The sequence below is a fragment of the Lactuca sativa genome, chromosome 7, assembly GCF_002870075.4.
Source record: "Lactuca sativa cultivar Salinas chromosome 7, Lsat_Salinas_v11, whole genome shotgun sequence".
Taxonomy (NCBI): Eukaryota; Viridiplantae; Streptophyta; class Magnoliopsida; order Asterales; family Asteraceae; genus Lactuca; species Lactuca sativa.
In genome coordinates, this window is record NC_056629.2 from 153,942,603 (window position 1) to 153,962,450 (window position 19,848).

Below are 19,848 nucleotides of genomic sequence, written 5' to 3' on the forward strand. Positions count from 1 at the left end.
CGTTTTCCACCTCCAAGCCACCACCACAACTCTTCCTGAACCTAGTTGGGATGGTGCTCAACATCCACTTCCTTGTGGACTCAAGAGAGAAGAAGCCAGGAAGAGAGAAGAGAGGAGAATAGAGACCTAATGAGTTGGTGTTTGTATTCTAGATATAACTAATAGTGATTGATGTATAATCTCAAAAATGTTAAAAGGATAACATTTCTACCGATTAGAAGTAAATTATATCAAATAAAGTTTAATCCACCCATTATCACCACAATGTTTTAGATGGTACTACCGGGTTGTATCTTGTGCTCAATCATAGATATTCATTAGAAAGGAAGTCATACATCAAAGTGTATAGTTCCTTAATAATTATTTTTTCTATACTTTAGTGAAAATTTATTAAGAATCTTTTATATATAAATAAGATTCATATATATCAAATAAACTACATTATTTATCTTCAAAGAGCCATTTCTTGAAGTTGAAATATGTGTATTTCATTTATACAATAAATATAACAATGTCATGGATAAGTTTGATTTAAAACAAGTTTAAGTCAAAAGTGTTTGCATATAAAACTTAATTTTATTCATAAAATACTGATATTTACTTTGTAATTCTATTAAGAGTTCTAACCTCAGAAATAGAAGTCAACCTTTTCAGAATATGAGTATTATTATTATGAAAAATGATCTAGTAAATAATCAAACATTTAAACAAATAACTAAGACATAAATATTTACGCATGCTAAATTTAAAGCATACATTGTTCCAAAACAAACATTGTTTTATACTACAAGCAATTTATGTTCTAAGCATAAATAATAAACTAAACTTCGAAAGTATAGTTCCAACTTGCTTGTGCTCAGCTAGTTACACTTCTGTAAATATTTGCAATCAAGTTTCAAATATTAGATTAACATTCAAGTACCAAGTACTTGAGTGTTACACGAAAAAGTATGAGTTCTATCCAGTAGATACATGAAGTACTAGTCTCTTTCAGACTTTCTTTCTAGATAAGAGGATCAGTTCCTCTACCAGTATCCAGTTTCTTCACAAAAGAAACAAAATCCATCTATATGGGACTTATTGGATTTCTTAGGTTTAAAGGTGTTTATTTCATAAAACATGGGCATTTTAGATTACACAATGTGACTCTTTTAGCCTTGCACTATTCCAACAAAACATCACTATATTTATTGGAATATTGATTAACCTGTTATATTATATATATATATATATATATATATATATATATATAAATTATCCAAAACTTCTTAGTCATGAATAATTGTTCCTAGTATAATGTTAGAAGCATCTTGAGCAACACTATGATGCATTTACTAGGTATAATATTCAGGTTTATTGCTCAAAGCAATTCTTTTAGGAATATGTCCTTTAAGTGTATATAATTTTACATCTCTCATGAGATTGTCTCTTAAGACATGAACTCATTCATTGAAGTTGCATCTATTGAATGTTATTGTTTCATTAAGTCATTTAAAGAGAAATGACAATTCATGGTTATGAGAGTGGATTATATATTTATAAAATTTTAACAAAATTCATTTAGTATTTTCAATATTTAATCTTTAATAATTAATACCCTTTTAGTTTCTAAAAACATTAATTATCAAAGTCTAGGGTCCAAGTTGCAAAACAAATAAATGGTTAGGTATCATTTATCCCATCCATCCGAATTCAACCCGGTAGATATCGATTATCAATTATATCTTAACATATAATTCCTAGATTTATGGGATGACTAATAACAAATTTAATTAGACATGTTTGATCTCATTATGCCTCATAACTCTCTTGCTTAGGTATCATTTATCATAAGGGATCTCCGATCAAATCATCCATTTTGAAAAACTTGTGTAATCGGCCTATAACTTGGTCATAGAAATCGACAAAACGCCTCGACCATCAAAAGATGACACTAAGCGGTTAGGTATCATTTATCCCACTAGTGCATACAAGAGACGTGCGAATGTTCTTTAAAAATGATTGCATAGATTTGAGGTTTGTAAGAGGTCTTTGATGTTTTAATAATTATAGTTTAAAAAACATGTTATATCATGGTTATTGCATACATTCAATAAACAATGGTATACTTTAAAAAACTTATTTCATGTTAAAATCACATTTTTAACAATGTTCTATATATAAAACCCAGTTTTATATAATTGACGCGATCAAAGTTTTAAATTAATAATTAATATTAAGTTATATCGTTTGAGCGTTTTAGAACATTTGGAAACCTTTTAATATAAATTCCTTTTATAAAATAAGGTTTGGCGTTTGATAAGTTTACATATCTCTATTTTAAACTTATACAATTTTAATCCCGAAATTTTACTGATTACTAGTTTTAACGATAAAACTTGTTTTATTGTAAAACTATTTTAGCATCTTATGTTAAAAGATAAATTTCATTAAAACCAAACTCCTTGTGATGTTTATTTATGTTTAAATATTATTTTGCATTTTGAAAAACTAATTTATCAACCATAACATAATAATAATAACATAATAATAATAACATAAACATAAAACAACACAAACATACATACCAATTATAACATATGTGCATAAACCAAACCATAAATTAGTAATAATTTTGTGAGCCATCACATAATTATCAAGTCCATTCCTAAAGGGAAATAAGAGACATTTATCTTGTAAAGTTTTCATGTGCTCCCACTTGCTTCAACACCTTGTAGCAAGTTTATAAAAATAATTTTATAAAGTTTGAGAAACTTTAATAAAATCAAGTTTATAAACTTTTGATCTTCAAAATGGTGACCATCTTCATTATTGTTACATTTTTTATAAAAATAAATTGTTTCTAAAACTAATCTATTACTTACAAAAATTAACAAATGAAAACTATCTATTTAATTATTACATACCATATGAATAAATAAATAATTACAATCATTTTAAATAAATCAACACATGCAACAACACAAAGGTCCATGACTAGTTTATGCACATCATACATGTATATATACTCAAAAATATATAAAACAACTCTTTGTTTTTCTAAGACAACTTTTATGACCAAAAAGATGCATGGAAACTTTTGGTCAAAAAACAACAATTATAAACATTTTAAAGTTGTCATAGAAAATATGTATGGATTTTTCTTGCAAAGAGAAAACCATCCATGTTTTCCAAAAACAAAGATTTCATCAACTAAAGAAATAATCTAACTAATCTTGCAAAAATGGCTCTGATACCAATTGTTGGGTTTTTATTCAAAAATCCGGTTTCACAGCCGGTAAAAATGACAACGGAAGATTTAAAATTGTTGAATAAAACTAAAACAATTTACTCACCAATGACCACTTTGCAAGAGTTAGAAAGATTAAAACAACCATAGAAAGGAAAGCATAACAACCTTTGAAGACTTTGATCCTCATGGGAAGTTGGAAGTTGATGAAGTGTGGCATGAAACTCTAAAACAAGAGTTCTCTAGAACTATCCACCAAGCAAGAGTAGAACCATCAAAACATGTTAGTATTCACTTGTAATTTATTATTCATAAGCCTTTGAAATATATACCAAATATATGTTCAGAGTTGAAGCAACAATGTCACACCCCAAAAACGGAATGGGTGAAACGTTCTGGGGTGGATGACGTCATGTCAAGTATCACAACATATGTAGTATAGTAATCAAAGTACAACAACCATTGCATTAATAATAATAGTTTTACATGGTTTACATTACATAGAACATCAAAGTAATACAAGTAATAGTATAAGTGCGGCTTGGTAATGAACTGTCTTCATCAAAAGTTCCGGGGATGTACCTGTCTATTGCTGACCTGAGAATACAAGTTATTTGAAAGCGAGTATCAGCATTTTTTACAAATGCTGGTGAGTTCATAATTATTTAGTGTCATTTGTGTAAGTTCAAAATAACTTTATAAAAGTAGTAGTTTTAGAGTCTACAGTGTATTAGAGTCCTTTCCAGAAAATCCTATATTTTCTTAATTAAAAGCAGTCTTCTACCAAGACACGACAGAGTTATGTTGTAAAAAGTAATTTTCCCTTAAACACTATCATTACCAAAATACGGTGTTTGATTTTTAAAGAAAGTAGGAGAATATCAGGGAAAATAATATATGCCTCAGCAGTGAAGACTGCTGACTAAGGCAGAAGAGATCATAGACTCCAGGAGAGTATCGAATGAACGATACGCCTGGCTCAATCTAACAAAAGGAGATACAGACCCCAGACGGTATCGAATGAATGATACGTCTAGTAAGGTCTAAAATAGAGAGACACAGACCCCAGACAATATCAATTGTATAATACGTCTAGCAGGGTCTAAAACAAAGAGACACAGACCCCAGACAAGATCAAATGAATGACACGTCTGGTAAGGTCTAAAAACAAAGAGACACAGACCCCAGACAGTATCAATTGAATGATACATCTAGCAAGGTCTAGAAACAGTGAAAACAGACCCCAAACAGTATCAACTGAATGGTACGTCTAGCAAGGTCTAAAAACAAAGAGACACATACCCCAGACAGGATCAAATGAATGACACGTCTGGTAAGGTCTAAAACAGTGTAATTCTAGGTGTGTATACTCGAGGTGTGTATTTTCTAGGTGTGCATATCCGAGGTGTGTATTTTCTAGGTGTGTATTTCCAGCATACAGTGTTAAGCGTCGTTACCTTAAGGCCATGAATTATAAGGTAACCCCGAGATACTCGTAACCATACTGATAGACACTAGAGAACTCGACGCCCTGCAAGCGTCAAAATAAATATGTGACATTTGTCACCCCTTGGCTTGGTAGGCCGTGGACTGTAGCTAGCAGTTAGGGTGCATGGGTGTCAATCCCGTATAGATCTATACACACAATGTCCGCTCTCCCTACAAGAGACTCTGGTTACCAACTAGACAACGGAGAAGGCCGTGTCCTGAAGATGTATCACGAATAGTGGATTCTGATGTAAGTGTTGGACAAGCAGTAGAGACTCATAACTGAACTGATCGATGTAAACCCATATGTCTATACATGTATACATGATATATAATTAATGATCAAATGACCTTCGGATGGATATTCGATCCCACCAGACCACATCTCAACGAAGAAAAGGAAATAGGGCGAACTAGCCTTCCTAAGTCCTTTAATCATTATTTATATAACTATACAAGTACAGACATACTTTTAACTAAGTGAAAGCGTATCATGAAGTAGCAGTGTATCGTGAAGTAGAAGCGTATCGTGAAGTAGTAGTGTATCGTGAAGTAGAAGCGTATCGTGAAGTAGTAGTGTATCGTGAAGTAGAAGCGTATTGTGAAGTAAAAGCGTATCGTGCAGTAGGAGCGTTAATAAGTATAAGAGTATCACGAAGTGGAAACGTTAATAAGTATAAGTGAAGTAGAAACGTTATCAAGTATAAGTGTATCATGAAGTGGAAGTATAACGAAGCAGTAGTATCTAACCAAGTAGGAGTATAAAAACATGGAAGAAAACTTTGGTAAAACCTTTATACTTAAGAAAATCACGACTTGGTATTCTTTTGTAAAATAAGTTTGAAAACCTTTAGAAATCCTTTGGAAACCTTTCATAAACACACTTTGGTTATATCTTTGATAAAACAATATAAGTAAAGATTTGAACAAGTAAAGTCATTTTGGAAAACCATTTACAGTATCATACTTGGCAAAACAGTTGACGGTGTAATAAATCCTTGTGCATGCGGGTTATCAATCACATATGATTGATATGATAACTGGCATGTTTAACTTGTATTCCCCCCCCTATAAAAACATGTAAAAACATTTAAAAGGTTAATTCGGGGGTATGAACTCACCTGTTGTAAGTGGATCGAACGAAGGTGCCGGGTGGATGCTCGGTGTCAAGTAAAGACTTGAACACACTTAGTGACCTATTAACATATGATAACATATGTTTACATACAATTAGTACATATAATACTAATTAAACAAGTACACGCATCCTAAAGTGCGAAAAACACTTTGATTAAGTGCTAGGGGTGTCCCGGGTAACATTTAAGGGTGTATATGGCTTAAATAGGGAGTTTACTCTCCTAAAACTCACTTTATGTGAGTTCAGGGTTGGGAGGCCATATCCCCCATGAGTTTACGGCCGTGAACTCATGGGAGGAGTGTTTTTGGATGATTTCAAGTCCCACGTGGTTCTAGAAATGGTTTTAAGAAATTGTACAAGGCTATAGGGGTGTTTAAGGGTCCAAGAGTTTACTCCCTTGGATTTTACGGCCCAAAGGCCACTCCTTGGGAGTTTTCGGCCGTAAACCCTATGGTTTATGGTAGTAAACTCTCATACACCCCATTCCTTGATTTCTAGGCCTTTGGTTTAATTCTAACAAATTCTAGTAAGGGTATAAGGCTCTTTAGGGGGCTTAAACTCCCATTTTGTATGAATTAGGGGAGTTTACGGCCTAAGCACATGCTTGGGCCGTGAACTCTATTTTACCCCACAAATGCATGTGTTTAATTACTCCTAACCCGAAATAGCAAGTCCCTAAGCCATATATTAAGTCCAAGGGTGGTTTGGAAGTGTTTTGGACTTGATTTTACAAGTTTAGAGGGTGTTTACGGCCTAAGCATGTGCTTGGGCCGTAAACCCTCTTTTATGCTCTAAAAATTGTTGTTTTGAGGTTCAAACACTTCTAGGCTTAATCCTAATTTAGTTTCCAACCTTAAAGAGGAGTTTTAGGGCAAGTTTGGCATCATTTTAGGGGTTTACGGCCCTAGAGTGTTCTTGGGCCGTAAACTCCTTACTCCTTGACTTCTTGGACGATTTTTGAGCTATAATCACATGCAATGGGTTGTAAAACAAGCTAGGGTGCAAGAACTTACGGTTTGGAGGCGAAAACTCGCGGATTTGAGGCGAAATCGGGCTTGATGAGAGAGAGTAGAGAGAAAGTGGGTTTAGGGTGGTAAAAGGGTTCTATGGAGTGTTCAACTCCCTATATATATGCCCTAAGTGTTGCACCCGGTATACGACTACCCGATACTAGTGTTTAACGAGGTTTAAACTTTTTACCCGGGTTAAATGGTCGTAATAAAAATTAACTTTTTCCAATTAAATGGAAATGTAAGTTACTTGTCTTTATTTATTTATCACGACGATAACGACATAAGATATAAATAAATAAAACATTTACTTATTTGCCGACCTCAAATTAACGGAACTTTTATAAAATGGAATATTCCGTTAACGGAAACGGGGTAATATAACGTAATAAACTTTGGGTTGTCACAAACAAAGGGACATTCTTTAAGCATGAAATGCAAAAAAATGGAGAGGGAAGAGGGCTTGCCATTTCCGAAATATGGCAGCCCCATAGAGAGCATCTTGTTCTCGTTTTTTCATAGCCAAAGAAGAAGAAGAAGATTGCACATAAGAACACATTCTAACCTTCCATGCCCTTCCTTATATAATGGCCAAAAATCAAAGGGATACCGTAAAGCAAAAACATGGACAATACTCTTCCAAGCATGACATGCACCATTAAACAATTCAAAAGTAGACCACACTTGGTCTCCTTCATATTTTCGAGAAAAGCATGCACAAAAGAAGACAAAAGTTGTCTCATGGCTAGTTTATATATACATATATGTTATCTTTATAAGAATCAATCATTTTTATAAAGAATTCCCAACATATATATATATATATATATATATATATATATATATATAGCCATATATAAATATATTATTTTATATAAAACTATCTTTTATATGAATTGTAACTATCTTATTTTATATAAAACTATCTTTTATATAAATTGAGCTAGTTTATTAAAATATAAATGTAACTTATAAATAATCATACTTTATGATATATTTTATAAGTTGTTATTTCTCCAATAAATATTATTTCCACAAATAATAAATTCTCCATCAGTACAATATTGTTTCCATGAAATAATAATTTTCCAATTAAATACAAGTGTTGATATATTTATTAATAATCAAATTATACTAATAAATAATCAATTGACGGTAACTTGTTATATGATGTGACCCTATAGGATCATATATTATTAGCAATATCATCCTATAATGACTCTTAGGCATACTAGATCTTTCAAGGTAATCATAACATATCTACTAGTCTAACTGATTACTACACCATAAACAACATCCCATACATAAGGACACATACTGCGGTACAAAATATAACGAGAAAACTCACTTTGTCGGCACAATCCACAACTAGCAGCTCTTACAGCTAACAAAAGGGTGTTAAACACCTTAAAGGTCCAGAATATGCATAAGAGAATGATGATGATGTTTCCTTGTTGGATCAACACAATAGAACATCTTCTTATTTTTCTTTAAGCTACCAAAAGTACCAAAATGGGTCAAGAATCACCAAGAAGGATTAGGGTAAGGGTTTTTGGGGTTTGAGAGTGATGAAGATTGAGGAGGATGCCATAAACCACAAGGTATGATGCTTAAATATGAAAGAAACCCTAAAATCATGGGCTTAGGCCAGAACAGTTGCCACGTCGTGGCTATCTTACTGCCACGTCTTGGTACTCATTAGATGGGCGCATTCCATTTAAGTCATGCTACATCGTGGGAATCCAGACACCAGGTCGTGGCATGGAGTTTTTCTTAAAAACTCCATCTTTGATATTATTAAGTCTTAAGCTAAAACAACCTAGAAAACGGGTGTTACAACTCTCCCTCACTTAAATTATAGTTTATCCTCGAAATCCATCATTACAACTTACTCTTATAACACCCGCCGAATCCTTTTGAGGGATTGTCTAAGTCCGTTTATGAAACATCCTAAAAATAAAACCAAAAAATTCCATTTTTAATTTAATAAAACCGATATCCCAAATACATCATCATAAAAATCCAGATACACAAATGTATTGATCAACACATCATATCAGAGTAAATCACAAGATGCGGAATGAGGTGGTGTGTGTGTTCTACGATCATCCCGAGCTCTTCCCTTAACCGGAAGTACCTGAAACATAAACCGAAAACTGTAAGCACAAAGCTTAGTGAGTTCCCTAACATACCACATACCATACATACATAACACATAACGGGCCCCGCCCATACTCGCATAACTGGCCCTATCCAATGAGTATAACGGGCCCTACCCAAGCTCGCATAACGGGCCCCACCCAAGGAGGAGTATAACGAGCCCCACCCAAACTCGCATAATGGGCCCCTCCCAAATATAATTTATATAAGCATAACATGTAATAACATACAGGATAACCATCGAGCCCCGCCCAGTAAGCATACAAGCATATGCATATATAAGTGTCACAAAGACATTGAGTATTCTAATATAACAGATCATGGGCCGGCATTGGTGCCTTCGACCCACTAAACACGGTGAGGAAACTCACCTCAAACTACAAAATCGCACGAATAAATCTCTGACTGCTAGTCTGACGAATCCCCGAGCTATCAATACCAAATAACATCTAATTAATAATTGGATTCTAATCCATAACCATCAGTCCAAAATTAGGGTAAAAAGACCATTTTACCCTTTACCTAGTTTGGTCCAATACTTAAGCCCAACTTAGAATCCAAAAGGCCCAATTACCAAAATAATCATCCAAGGCCTAATCATGGCCCAATTTTCCAAATTGGGCCCAACTCCATTTCATGGGCCTTAATCCATGGTCCAAAAATATTCCTAGCCCAAAATACTTGAATTTTGATGGCCCAACAAGGCCCTAATCGTCTAAGCCCAAAATATGGCCCAAACCGAAGACCCAAGATTCTGAGGCCCAACCTATTGAGTACACGGGGCGTACTCAGCTCGTAAGCACAACGTATTCGCCTTAGGGCTTGTACGTTAAGTGTAACTGCTTGTACGCCTAGCGTACTCCCTCATTGAGTATGCCCTGCGTACTCGCCTTAGCGCTTGTACGCTAAGCGTACCTGCTTGTATGCCTAGCGTACTCCCTCATTTAGCCAAATTTCATTTCCAACACTTAATCCATCAAGACTTTACTCCAAAAGTTAGATCTGACTTCCATGAGATGGTTTATCATGTAAAGTTGCTAAGTTTACGTGCATGAATGGCTTAATGAAGCCCTTAAAGCTCAAAAGGACTTAATAGATGACTTATGAGACCATAAACCCCATAAAGTTTGCACCTTTAAGCATAATGAAACTTCCAAACATCCAGATCTACAAGATTTAGCTTCTAAAATGACCTTAACCCATCAAGACCAACCAAAAGAGGACAAAGAAGCATAAAATCATAACTTGAAGAGATCTAAGAAATGATAAGACAAGGTATGAACTTGATACCTCAAAAGACTTGCAAAATGAGTGATGATTCTGGATCTCTAAGCTTCACACTAAGCAATGCGCCTTCAATCTTCTTCAATCCATTCAAAATGATCAAAATAAGCACCAACTTCATCTCAAGAGCTCAAAGACACAACAATGGAGGTGAAGGGTCGAAATTTAGGGTTTAGGAGGTATGAAGGCTAATAAAGAGGCCGACCCTAGGGACTTAAGGAGTTTATATAGGGTGCAACACCCTAAAATTAGGGTTTTATTAAGCCCTCGTACGCCCAGCGTACGAGGCCTCATTGCCCTGATCAATCCCACCTAGTACGCTAAACATACCATGTGGTATGCCCTACATGCATACTAGCTTCTCGGCTAGTACGATAAGTGTACCCAGTGGTACGCCCCGCATACTATCTCCAAGGACCAAAATGCAATAATTAAATACAAAGGGGCTAAAAAGGAACATACCCAAATCCAAGTGTTACAATTCTCCCCCACTTGAATCAGACTTCATCCTCAAAGTTTGCTGCCCCTGAATAACTCTGGATAGTGCTCCTTCATTTCATCTTCCGGCTCCCAAGTCCACTTTGAACCCTTCTGATGCTGCCATTGCACCTTCACCAACTCTACGACCTTGTTCCTCAAGGTTTTCATATTCCGATCAAGAATCGCCACCGGTCTCTAAATATAATCCAGACAGTCATCCACCTGAATATCCTCTAAGGGTACCACTGCAGAATCATCCACTAAGCACTTCCGCAACTAAGAGACATGGAACGTGCTATGAATCTGACTGAGCTCATCTGGAACATCCAAGAGATAAGCAACCTGGCCCACCCAAGCCAAAATACTGAAAGGACCAATATATGTGGGGCCCAACTTGCCCCGCTTCCTGAACCGGATGACACCTTTCCAAGGTGAAACCTTCAGGAGAACCATATCTCCCACCTGGAACTCTAAATCTGACTGACGCCCGTTAGCGTAACTCTCTACCGACTCTGAGTTATCTGGAGCCTACTCCGAACCTGCTGAATCAGCTTAGTGGTCTTGAGTACCACTTTGGTACTCCCCATAACCCACTGACCAACCTCGCCCCAACAAATCGAGGACCTACACTTCCTCCTGTAGAGTTCTCGAAAGGAGGTCGATCAATTCTGGCGTGATAAATGTTGTTATACGAAAATCCCACTAACGGAAAATACGTATCCCAACTCCTACCGAAATCTAGAACACATGCCTGCAACATATCCTATAGGGTCTGAATAGTCCGCTCACTTTGGCCATCGGTCTGCGGATGGAATACTGTGCTGAAATGGAGACGAGTGCCCAACTATCTTCCCATCTCCAAACGAGAATCTACAACGGTTGCATCTTGCCGTGAGGTCGCTGATGCTCGACCTTGACTTTCCTGCAAGTCAAGCACCGCTCCATATAGTGTCACACCCCAAAACCAGAACGACGGAAACGTTCTGGGGTTGAGGACGTCATGTACAGTATCACAACACAAAATAATAGTAAACAAGCAAACAACATCATCCATTTCATTAAATAATGTATTTTAATACAAGAGTGTTCTGTATAGTTTATAAGACACCCAAAAGTATGAATCAAAATAAAAGATGGGTCTTGTATGTGCTCCATCTTCTCAAAAGTTGACTTCGGTACCTGTCTACTAATGACCTGAGAATACAAGTTATTTTGAAAGAGTTTATCAACATTAAAGCTGGTGAGTTCATAAGTATTTTAGTGTCATTGTTTGTATGAAAATGTGTGTAAGTGTTTGAATGCATAAGTTTGTAGATGTTTGTATTAAGTGTTTGTATCTCCTAAAAAATCCTATATTTTCTACTAAAAGTATCCTTCTACCAAGGAGTTAAATGTGCTGTATGTTTGTTCATTGCAAAAAGTAAGTATTCCTCCCAAAGGTAACTATCATTACTAAAATATAGTTTTTTAGATTATTGTTTATGTGAAATGATCACAAAGTAGATGTAATGTCACACCCCAAAACCGGAACGGCAGAAACGTTCTGGGGTGGATGACGTCATGTCAAGTATCACAACATATGCAGTATAGTAATCAAAGTACAACAACCATTGCATTAATAGTAATAGTTTTACATGGTTTACATTACATTACATCATTAAAGTAATACAAGTAGTAGTATAAGTGCAGCTTGGTACTAAACTATCTTCATCAAAGCTTCGGGAATGTACCTGTCTAATGCTGACCTGAGAATACAAGTTATTTGAAAAGCGAGTATCAACATTTTTACAAATGCTGGCGAGTTCATAAGTATTTAGTGTTATTTGTGTAAGTTCCAAAATAACTTTATAAAAGTAGTAGTTTTAGAGTCTACAGTGAATTAGAGTCCTTTCCATAAAATCCTATATTTTCTAATTAAAAGCAGTCTTCTACCAAGACTGGACAGAGTTATGTTGTAAAAAGTTAGTTTTCCCTTAATCACTATTATTATCAAAATACGGGATTTGATTTTTAAAGAAAGTAGGAGAATATCAGGGAAAATAACATATGCCTCAGCAGTGAGGACTGCTGACTAAGGCAAAAGGAATAATAGACTCCAGGAGAGTATCAAATGAATGAAACGCCTGGCTCAGTCTAACAAAAGGAGACACAGACCCCAGACTGTATCAAATGAAAGATACAGCTAGCAAGGTCTAAAATAGTGACTACAGACCCTAGACAGTATCAAATGAAAGATACAACTAGTAAAGTCCAAAACAGTGCAGACAGACCCTAGACAGTATCAAATGAAAGATACAGCTAGTAAGGTCCAAAACAGTGGAGACAGACCCTAGACAGTATCAAATGAAAGATACAGCTAGTAAGGTCCAAAACAGTGGAGACAGACCCTAGACAGTATCAAATGAAAGATACAACTAGCAAGGTCTATGAACAGTGGATATAGTGAACACAGTGAATACAATGTTAAAACCCGTTACCTTAAGACCATGATTTATAAGGTAGCCCCGAGATACTTGTAACCATACTGATAGACACTAGAGAACTAGATGCCCTGCAAGCGTCTGTGTAAGTGTGACATTTGTCACCCCTTGGCTTGGTAGGCCGTAGACTGTAGCTAGCAGTCAGGGTGCGGGGGTGTCAATCCCGTATAGATCTACACACATAATGTCCGCTCTCCCTACAAGAGACTCTGGTTACCAACTTGACAACGTAGAAGGCCGTGTACTGAAGATGTATCTCGTATAGTGAGATCTGATGTGAAATATTGAACTGATGATAGAGACTCCCGACTGAACTGACTAATGTAAACCTATATGTCTATGCTTGTATATATAATATATAACTAATGATCAAACGAACTTCGGATGGACATCCGATCCCACCAGACCAGATCTCGACGAAGAAAAGGAAATAGGGCGAACAAGTTCCTAAGTCCTTTAAACATTATTTATAAATATCTATACAAGCACAGGCATACATTTAACCAATAGGAACATTTAACGAAGTTTAAGTGTTTAACGAAGCATACGTGTTTCCCAAAGTATAAGTGTTAACAAGTAGGAGCTTATCATGAAGTAGAAGCCTATCGTGAAGTATAAGCGTATCGTGAAGTATAAGCGTATCGTGAGGCATGAGCGTTAATAAAGTAGAAGTGCTAATAAGGTATAAGCGTTTACGAAGTAGTAGTATTAACAAAGTAAAACCGTTAACAAGTATAAGTGAAGTAGAACGTTAACAAGTAAGAGTTTAAACTAAGTAGAAGTGAACCAGTAGTATCTAACAAGTAGGAGTATCAAAACATGGAAGAAAGCTTGATGTAAGCTTTGGAAAAACCTTTATACTTAAGAAAATCACGACTTGGTATTCTTTTGTAAAATGAGTTTGAAAACATTTAGAAATCCTTTGGAAACCTTTCATAAACAAGTTTTAAATGAAACTTTGATAAAACAACATAAGTCAGAGGCTTAAACAAGTGAAAACATTTTAGAAAACCATTTATAGTATCATACTTGGTAAAACAGTTGACAGTGTAATAAATCCTTGTGCATGCGGGTTATCAATCACATGTGATTGATATGATAACTGGCATGTTTAACTTGTATTCTGATATGTGCATAATTAGTTAGTTATTTAGTATACATTTTTATTCATTTTTAACTAATTATGTGAATAATATGGACAAAAGGTACTTAATATTGTTTAAATTTTGTTTTTAGTCCAAAAGACATGCTTGGGAGTGAAAGGGAGCAAGGGAAAGCAATTAAAGACCAAAGAATGAAGATTGAGGAACAAAAGTCCATCTACTCGGCGAGTACACGAGTCTACTCGGCGAGTCCAGCTGAATATTCCAGAAGATAGCCACGACTCCTGATCTAAGGCGGATAACAACGAGTCTACTCGGCGAGTTGGGTCTGCTACTCGCCGAGTACCCCCTATTTTGAGATATCTATAAAAATCGAACCTTTATCCGGGGGGAACACACTTTTGGCGATTTTTGAAGATCCTTCTGCGATTAAGAGCACTGGAAGACGCTGAGGAATTCTAATCTCCAACCTTTTGAAGAACTGAAGCAACTAGGTTAATCATTCCACTTAGCTTTAGGATTTGAGTATGTCTAATCTAGTTGAACTTGCTTTTGTGTGTGATTTTACTGCAACTATGAACTAATTTCGTTTTTGTTTCTATTTGGGGAATACCAAGGAACTCCTATGGTTTAATTCTTAGTTTTGATTAATTGTTTATTGGTGATCTATTAAATTAAGTTTGTTAAAGACCCTTATGCATTAATCACGATTATTTTCTGTTAATTGGAAGACAATTAAGTTGCATGAACATCTCTTAGTTGTTAACCTCATATGTCTATGTGAACACCAATTCACATGCTTAGGAATAATGATTATGAAACTAAGATTAATAAGACAATAATTAGATTAATGTGTGAGCTTGTTTTGAGAAACCATCAAACAAGAGGTTAATTGATTTACTAAATTGATTCACCACTACAAATCTTATTTAATCCAAATCATTAATCTAGGGAATTAATTAGTTTAAACATTTGATCACCACTTAAATTAGTTAATTGTCTAAGGGCTAGGAGTAATGAACATGAACCTAACCACTTTAATTGGTAGCCAATAACAATTAATCTATCATAAATATAAATAACCATAGGAGTGAATTGGTTGAACCTAAATAGAAACATCTTTATTAAATTTGGTGAATTAGTTGTTTGTTTTAGTCATTTAGTTAATTAAGTGTTGCTTAAGTTTCTAGTCTTGTAAAACTAGAAGAAAAACCTTTTACTTTCATTAATTGTTTTAGTTAAAATTAGTTGTTAGTTTAATTTTCTGTTCCCTGAGTTCGACACCTTACTTACTAAACTATACCACTAAAAGATAGGTTCACTGCCTTTGTGTGCTAAATATATTAATAAAAGTAGGGAATAAAACAAGTTCATTTTACACACATCAAGTTTTTGACGCCGTTGCCGGGGAACGGTTCTAAATAATTAATCTAATTCCTAATGTTTTCGATCCTTTGTGTGAGTTTACTTGCATAAAGTTACTTTATTGCAGTTAGTAGTCAGTAATTAGGTTTTAATATCTGTTTTAGTTTTAATATTAAGTTTATAGTTTTTTTCAAAAACACACTGGTACTCGCCGAGTGCAGTCGCACCTACTCGGCGAGTAGCAGCGTAATCAGCAGTAAAATTTTTGATTTCTTTTAGTACATTTTTTTGGTTCTTTTTACGCTTTTATTCTGTTTATTTCAGGACTTTCATGACCAGAGGATCAAACACGCCGCTGGTACCCCCGTTTGAAGATCCCGAAACCGCATTGAAAAGAAACAAGGGAAAGGACGTCGAGAGTTCAAGTACACCAAAGAAGTCACCCTTGTCCAATTTGAAGACTGTTTTTGGGAAAAAGAAGAGCAGCAAATCAGGAGCATCCAGCGCTTCCTTAGTAATCGACGAACCGACTAAGGAGGATATCGAGTATGAGACCGAGGAAGAAGAGGACCCGACATACGAGCACGAAACCGAGTCCGAGGAAGAGTTAGCTGTCACAATGGCTAACATTGATGAAATCCCCATAGGAGAATGGAAGAAGAGGATGCGAGACGACACTGGCCCGGGACTTGTGCAACCCGCAATTCCCGCGACTGCTACCTTCGAGCTAAAGGGTCATATCCTAGCTTTACTTAAGGAAATACCTTTTTATGGAAAAGACCATGAAGATGCCTACAAACATTTGGATGAAGTCAATGATGTAGCTGATTACTTCAATGTTCCAAATGTGCCCCGCGAGACTCAGCTACTTTGTATGCTTCCGGTGACATTCAAAGGTGCTGCAAAAGACTGGCTCAAGTCACTTCCCCCCGGATCAGTCACCACTTGGGCCAAGATGAAAGAAGAATTCATTGATCACTTTTGCCCACCTTCCAAGATAGCCAAGTTGAAGAAGGCCATTGCTAACTTTGAACAACAAGCTGGAGAGTCTCTATATGAAGCATGGGAGAGGTACAAGAGCTTACTAAGAAACTACCCACACCATGACCTTAACAGCCAGCAAGAAGTATCCATCTTCTATGATGGAGTCAATGTCACAACCAGACAGTTACTAGACTCGCAAGGCCCGCTCACAAAGAAGCCACCCCCGGTGATCAAAGAATTGATTGAAGAATTCTCTAAACACTCTAGAGAATACCACAACCCTAGGCATGATGTCACTAGGGGAGCCGCTTATGCAGCTACTGAAGACTTATCCGCGGTCATGGCTATGCTAAAAACAATGGATAGAAGGATGGATAAGATGGATCAAACAATCCATGCTATTCGGGTGGGTTGTGAAAACTGCAATGGGCCTCACCTCACTAGAGACTGTGATTTAGATGAGAATGGCAACAAGAAGGTGCAAGCGTGTTATTCAAGTGGAGACCGATACGATGAAGACTGGCGCAAACAAAAGAAAGATTGGCTCCCTTATGAAGAGTACAAGAAAGACAAGGAGGAAAGGTTTAGGCAAAAAGGGAGAGGGTTCTACCAAAAGGAGGAGCCGGTGCAAGAAAGGAAGCCCAGCTTGGAAGAAATGCTCACAAAATTTGTAGCTGCTTCAGAAAAAAGACATAGTGACCATGATGCTGCAATTCAAGAAACAAGGACCATGCTAAGGAACCAGCAAGCATCTATCCACAATATAGAGACACAACTTGGGCAACTTGCTCAACAAATCAACCAAAGGTCACCGGGCGAGCTTCCTAGCAAAACTGAAAATAACCCACGAGGCGCGAAAATAAACATTGTCACAACAAGAAGTGGGAAGATAATCACTCCCCTAGCACCTATTCAGACTGAGTTATCCAAGAAATCACAGAAGGAGGAGGCAGAGAAGCAAACAGAAAACCAAGAAATGCACTCTGACAGTCCTACTCGCCGAGTACCACGTATGGACTCGGCGAGTACATCACAAAATCCGATTCCATAGGTTCCTGAAAAACTTTACCAGCCTCCCATGCCATACCCAGCCCGAGCTAAGAAGGAGAAGCAGGAAGAGGAGTATCAGAAGTTTCTAGATCATATCAAGACTCTTCAAATCAACATACCCTTCATTGAAGCCGTCATGCAAATGCCTAAGTATGCAAAGTTCCTTAAGGAACTTCTCACCAATAGAAGGAAGATGGAAGAAGTGAAGATGGTAGTACTCAATGAAACTGCTCAGCTGCTATGCTAAATAAGCTACCAAAGAAGAAAGGTGATCCGGGGAGTTTGACCTTACCTTGCCAATTTGGCAACTTGACCATCATTCATGCCTTAGCCGATTCGGGAGCAAGTGTGAATCTAATGCCATATTCGTTCTTTAAAAAGCTGGATCTCCCGAAACCAAGGCCAATTCGCATGGCAATACACTTGGCCAACAAAACAGTCACCTTCCCAAGAGGCATATGCGAAGACATACTAGTCAAGGTGGACAAATTCGTCTTTCCCGCTGATTTTATCATCCTAGACATGGAGGCGGATCCACAAGTGCCAATCATCCTTGGAAGACCCTTCCTCAACACGGCAAGTGCCATAGTAGACATGAGGGACTCAAAACTCACCTTGCGGGTAGGAGAAGATTCAGTCACATTCGGAGTGGACCAAGCCATGAAGTATTCAAGGAACAGTGACGACACGACATTCTCACTCGATATGTTAGATGAGTTACTAGAGGAAGGAATAACTGAAGATTCCATCAAGTTCACAGCTAAGGATGAAGAATTTGATCCAGAAAAAGACTTGATGGAAATTGAAAGACTGCTGGAAGAAGCCGACTACGAAGAATTGATAAAGAACACAAACAATTCTACTCGCCGAGTAGGACCGATATACTCGCCGAGTACCTCTGAAGAAAAGGCAGAAGTCGTGAATACAACCACCAACTCGCCGAGTACCCTACCTGCACTCGGCGAGTCCAACAGTCAGAGCCAAAAATCGGAGCTTAAAACTTTACCAGATCATTTGGAGTATGCCTTTCTCGAAGAAGGCAAACAAAAACCAGTAATTATAGCCTCTGACCTGACCAATTCTGAAAAAGAAGAACTCATGCAAGTGTTGAAGAAGCGGAAACGGGCCATAGCATGGAGCATCACCGACATCAAGGGAATAAGTCCATCTTATTGCTCCCACAAGATCAACCTGGAAGAAGGAGCAAAGTCGGATGTGCAGCACCAAAGAAGACTGAACCCGAATATGCAAGAGGTAGTCAAGAAGGAGGTGGTCAAACTTTTAGATGCGGGAATTATATATTCGATTTCCGACAGTCCATGGGTGAGTCCGGTCCAAGTAGTGCCCAAGAAAGGAGGGATGACGGTCATAACCAATGAAAAGAACGAGCTAATTCCGACACGAACGGTAACCGGTTGGAGAGTGTGCATCGATTATCGAAAGCTAAACGATGCCACTCGTAAAGACCATTTTCCCTTACCTTTTATTGATCAAATGCTAGAAAGATTATCGGGCCATAGCTATTATTGCTTTCTAGATGGATTTTCGGGGTATTTTCAAATACCCATAGACCCAATGGACCAAGAAAAGACCACATTCACTTGCCCAAGTGGGACTTTTGCTTATAGACGCATGCCTTTTGGGTTATGCAATGCACCCGTGACTTTTCAAAGGTGTATGACAGCTATATTCCACGATATGGTGGAAAAATTCATGGAAGTTTTTATGGACGATTTTTCCGTTTTTGGATCATCTTTCCATGATTGTCTCACTAATCTTGATTTAATGCTTGCTAGGTGTGAAAAAACCGACTTGGTACTCAATTGGGAGAAATGCCATTTTATGGTTAAGGAGGGTATAGTATTGGGCCACAAGATTTCCAAAATGGGAATTGAAGTGGATAGGGCAAAGATAGACACTATTGCCAAATTACCCCCACCAACCAATATGAAGGGCATTAGGAGTTTTCTAGGACACGCGGGTTTTTACCGGCGTTTCATAAAAGATTTTTCCAAAATAACCAGACCTCTAACACAACTACTACTAAAAGATGCACCATTTAATTTCACTAAAGAGT

At 36.8% G+C, this 19,848-nt stretch overlaps 1 non-coding gene across 1 annotated transcript; it reads right to left on the reverse strand.

Moving 5' to 3' along the window:
- Nucleotides 1-16,740: 16,740 nt before the first annotated feature.
- Nucleotides 16,741-16,847, reverse strand: LOC111904281 (small nucleolar RNA R71). The gene has a single exon (XR_002854470.2). It is a non-coding gene; the product is annotated as a small nucleolar RNA R71 (small nucleolar RNA).
- Nucleotides 16,848-19,848: the final 3,001 nt, after the last annotated feature.